We start from the raw sequence: 5,575 nt of genomic DNA, 5'->3' as shown, positions 1-5,575 counted from the left end.
GTTGATGGGTCCTTATCTTGTCAGCATGGTGTAAGCTACTAGAATTTTTGGGCATTTTCCAGGTGTAATAAACTCCACTTTTGTCAAATTAATTCCCAAAAAAGAAAAATCTCTTTCTTTTGCAGACTATATACCCATATCCTTATGTAATTTGGTTTATAAAATGATTTCTAAGCTCCTTGCTAACATAATCAAAAAGATATTATCTCCACACATTACGTTGGAGAAATTTGGATTTTTTTCTAACAGGAGAATACAGGATGATGTAGCAATAGTCCAAGAGTGCATACACTCTATCAAAACCAGAAAGTTAAAATCATGCCTTATGAAAATTGATCTCAATCGGGCATACGATTGTGTGGACTGGGAGTTTCTCATCATGATTTTATACAAAGTTGGGTTTACACATAGACATGTCCAATGGATTAAGGCCCTCATATCTACGACATATATGGTGGTACTTATCAATGGTGAACCCACACAATTATTCAAGATCCACCGGGGGCTTTGTCAAGGCTATGTGTTGTCACCCCTTCTTTTTATCCTTGTAATGGATGCTTTCAGTAGAGGGATCAAAGCCATGATGAAGGTGGGCTCAACTTCTGGTTGTAATATCTCTAGAAATTGCATATTGTCTCACATCTTGTTTGTGGACGATGTCCTCTACATTGGGGAGGAAAAATATTCTGAATGGGTGTCCTTCCACAAGGTTTTTGAGAAATTTGGCAAAAATGTTGGTTTGTTCATCAACAAAAACAAGAATGAGATTATTTCGGATGAAGCAGACAAGGAGGCGATTTTTGAGATTGCTTCATTATTTGGGGTGAAAATACGTCCTATGTTTGTTGGCTTCAAGTAGTTGGGATGCTTCCTAAAACCATGCAAATATAAAATCCAAGATTGGGCATGGCTTGTAACTAAATTTGAAAAAAAGATGACTTGTTGGGACCATAAATGGCTCTCGCTTAGCGGAAGGGTTATTATGATTAAGGTTGTATTGCAAGGCATTCCAATTTTTTGGATGCACCTTTTCCATATCCCCCATGTATTATCCACAAGATTAATGCTCTCATCTCAAAGGTTGAAATTTCAACCACAATTTACTACCAGCCAGACCTTCAATCATTGGGCACGTACAAAGTATTCTCCAACTGGAAATCAATGGAAAGCAGTAAAGGAAAAAAAAAGTCATGGAAACAAACAACAATGAAAGAGGAATAATGGAAAGAGGCCCATGATTCTAGAGTTGTCCTCTCGTTATGTACAGCATGAGCTTGTACTCTCAAGTAGGGTCAAAAGTGATGGCCAGTTTGATATCTTCGAGATTAATTCTTCCCCATCCCCAATCATATCAACATAAGTCAACTTTCCCTTATGGGTAAATTAGAAATTAAGCATGTGTGAGCTACTACATGTACAAAGATGGAAATGTGAGGAGAACAACCACAAGACAACAATGTTGCAAAGTATCCAAGGTGACAAAATATCACAATCAAAAGGGACATGCATGACCCGGGTGTTTTCTGTAATTAGATCAACCATACCATGGGGAAAAGGTAGTGGATTGATAGAGACGCCAACAATTGAGAAAACTACACCTGGTTGAGAATCAGAGTTTGATCTATGGTAAATAGAATGATGACTTATGAATATATTCATGTTTCATTGTATTGTCTTATGTAGAAATTTTGTCAAATAAAGATATCTACTCTGAAGGACATGAATATTAGAGTGTATGTGACTAGAATTTTACTTGAATTTTATTTTCATTGTCAATGAAATAGATATGATGTCTTCAGAATTTCCAATTCCTTCGATGCATCTTCTAAGTCTCTTTCTATTTTCTTGTCACTACAATAAAATAAAATCAAGGAAGACATCTCCACCATATCGTGTATTATTGCACAATGACAATTATAACAAACCGGAGTATGATGTGCAAGTTTTGATGGAGGTTATGCCAGGAAAGACCCTTGATACTGTTGTTAATATCTTGCCAAAATCCCACTACAATGGCCTCACATTCATAGTTATTTGTGCTCAGGTTGATGCTAAAGAACATTGTACACAACTTCAAGGAAATAACTTAGTTCCATTGAGCCTGCCAATGATGGTTGCTGAATATTTTAGTCATATTGACTTGTCAAGAGCAATGCATACTATGATTAGGGTAGAGTTGTAGGTATGCACATCAATGTTAGTCATATAAGTACAATATGTAAAATTAACTATAGGAATCTTAGAATGCAGTCCCTTGAAAATGGAATGCTAATACCTCTATAATTCTGAATGCACATCTATAGCTCTCTATAAATGAAATGAACCAAAGCAAAGAGATCATGCTACTTGTGGTAGTTCAGGAACTTGTATTATGAAGGAAATGATAGAGAGCATTTTCTGTCTTCTTTTAGTTTGCATGGCTAAATTTTTTGTAGTGCATATCCTTGTGTGCAATTCATGGAAACTTGTCTTTAGTTGTATTTTCTAAATTGCAAGATAATTCTTTGCCATTTCAGATCATCTTGGTGACTTGGTCAAGTTCCTGTGAAATAATCTTACTTATATGATTTTATCTAGTCAATCATTCCGCACTTTTATGTTGCTTTGAACCTTTAATGAGGTTGAAGGGGAAAATATAATCTAAAAAGATTTGCAGGTAAGAGAGATATATATTTTGTATGTATTTTTCTTGTTTTGATGATTTGATATGTAGGTTTCTTTTGTTGTAGATTATGTTATCTATAGCCTGAAGAGTACTTAGGTTAACTGAGAGCTAGAAACACATGATTTTGAGGGGTTAAATGTCTTAACACATTTCACATATTTGTCAAAGTGGATATTCCACTATGGTAATAGTTGAAATTATCTTGGACATCAGAAAGATGACAACTATGAGCCAAAGAGGGCCACAAGGCACAACACAAGGTATGGCACTGAAGTCGCTAAGGATGTTAATTCTAGATTGAGGAAAGATATGATCACATCCACCTGGGGTTATGCACCCTGAAGCCAACTTCTAAATTGGCAAGGCTCTAGCAAAACACATTCATGTATGGTTGTAACACCCCCTTACTAATATCTAAGTATCTCAGAACCTATTTCTTGCAATGCTCAAACCTCAAACACAAAAAATATTCATGAGTACTGCATGAGTTAGACAATGAGGATAAATGAATGACTTTTGCAAACATTTAAGGCATATGTCATAAAATGTTTCTAACAAGCAACTGTTGATAAGCATCCATAACCCAGTACATCTAAACTAAGTTTTTGCTCGAAACTAGTATAATTGCATAGAATCCTCACCCATCTGTCAATATCCAATCAAAAAGTAATAATATATTTAATGCAACTGGTCCCAATAATGAGTTGCATGCCACACTATTTGACTCGGGTAGGATAGTTCAGTTTGGACCAGTTGGTTAAAATAAGTAATTCATGCAAATTTGAGAATTAATTTTGGTAAAGTTCAAAATCAAGTTTACCTAGAATTAGTATATTCTGCAACAGCTTAAGCAGTAGGTCTAGCGCCAGGTGCAATTGATATGGAGTCAGTGAATGGTCCAGTGGCTTACTCAGCCACAAATATAGCAGATCCAAATCCAAGCAGCCCTAAGCGATATATAAGTGAAATGATTGAGTTTGGGGTTTGTAGAGATCATATAGCCCCCAGTCCCCTGGAAGTAGAGATCTTGCCAACTATGATCGAGTTGTAATTCTAGTTTGATAGCCATAGAAAGGAGTTTGAGTTGACTGAGTGAAAACAGGGGCACCACCCATAACACCCGATAGCACAGGCAAATATTAATAAGCACCCTCAGTTTCAGCTTCCATTTAGCTAGCTATAGCCTCCTGCTCGGTCCCACGCACAAAAATATGAGCCTAAGATATTTCCTGAAGGCATGAATAACAAAATGACTAAAAAAAAAAGATACGGAAATAAAAGAAGACACTAGAGGAGGGAAAAAAATGTGACCGTGGAGAATGTGAAGGGGAATTAAATTCCATTAGATAAAATGTTGAGTATTTTATTTTGTTTAATGGGAGGTATTTATAACAGATATTTATTAATTGTGTGAAAATTTTTAGGTCTTTGTGTTATCAAATGGGACGTATTTATTATAAATAATTATTAATTGTGTGAAAATTTTTAGGTTTTTGTGTTACTAAATATTATTTGAGGGGATTTTTGTTGATTTATTAAAAGTGAATTATGGTGATATCAAAATAAGTTTTGTGTGATTAAAAAGTGCAAAAAAGTAGTAATGTCATAGTAATGATCAATCATCATTTCCAATTAAAAGTTTGGTTTAATACGGATAACTAATTTATGGAGATTTTTTATGATGTTTAATAGAGGGAGTCAACATGGGAAAGGTAATACTTTGGCTCTCACATGTTTTAGAAAATTGATATCTCTTTGACCATAAACATTTGAGGTGGAAAAATGGCATAGGTTCTAGAGCTAAGTTTGTTCCAATTTAGTTATATCTTGAACCACAAATTGGTGTTGACCTCATCGATATGATAGAAATTTGGTGGCCTGTAGGTTAGTCTTGTCATGAAATAAGAAGGGTAGACATCAAAATAAGCTCTGTGTGGTCAAAATGTATAGTGAAGTAGTAATGTCATAGGATTAATGATCATTTCCAATGAAATGTTTGTTTTAGTAAGGATAACTAATCTATGGAGATTTTCCATGATGTTCAATAGAGGGATTCAACATGGGAAATATGATGGATTGGCTCCCACATGCTTTAGAAACTGACCTCTTTGTCCATAAACATTAGAGGTGGAAACAAATCCTTTGTTAGAGCTATGTTTGTTCCAAACTAGCTATACCTTGAACTAAAAAGTGTTGTTGGCCTCATGGATATGATAGAAATTTGATGGCTTTTAGAGTAATCTCGTCACTAAATAATTGTTTCACTTATTATCCAGTCATACTTTTTAATCCTAGACTAAATTAGTCATTTAATTTAATCGCTTTTAGTTTAGACACTTATTATCTAGTCGTATATTTTATCCCTAGACTAAATTAGTCATTTGAGTTAGTCATTTTTAGTTCGGTCACTTAAAATTGCTCAAATTTAGTGGTAATTCACTTGAAATAATTATGGTGACTAACTTTTTTAGTCACCTAGTCATTAATTTCATCATTTAATGATAGTGGAAACAACCTACATATAGGTTCTTCAAACATGATGTGATCACTTTAAAACTAGATATATTCACTACTTATTTTGATATTCTCCCCAATTTAGGAGATTACGATATAGATTCTTCAATTTTGCTCACCAAATAATTTCTTTTCAAATGATAATCAAGTATACCTTCATTAATGATATTAAATTGGTGCTCCACAAATGACATTCAATTGTCAGTCCACTAACTTCTTCAAATATTCGATTTTTCACTTTCCCATGTTTCCTTTCAATATTTTTTCCTTTTATACATTACCATAACCCTTCCTGAAGAGATGTGTTGATATGGAAAGGATATGATGATCACCAATTATTTACTTAATTCCTTTTACATTTCACTTTTCCAAATACCATGGGAAAATACCATAGAC

The 5,575-nt window shown here is 34.3% G+C and overlaps 1 pseudogene; it reads left to right on the top strand.

Moving 5' to 3' along the window:
• The first annotated feature begins 1,301 nt into the window (after window positions 1-1,301).
• Window positions 1,302-2,121, top strand: LOC149167415 (ATP-dependent Clp protease adapter protein CLPS1, chloroplastic-like; annotated as a pseudogene).
• Window positions 2,122-5,575: the final 3,454 nt, after the last annotated feature.

The sequence above is a fragment of the Pinus tabuliformis genome, chromosome 5_1 (genome assembly GCF_031772625.1).
Source record: "Pinus tabuliformis cultivar Carrire ecotype Pingquan chromosome 5_1, CPIR1, whole genome shotgun sequence".
Lineage (NCBI taxonomy): Eukaryota > Viridiplantae > Streptophyta > Pinopsida > Pinales > Pinaceae > Pinus > Pinus tabuliformis.
The sequence above is the reverse complement of the archived record's forward strand: the minus strand, read 5'-3'. Positions and strand labels throughout refer to the sequence as shown.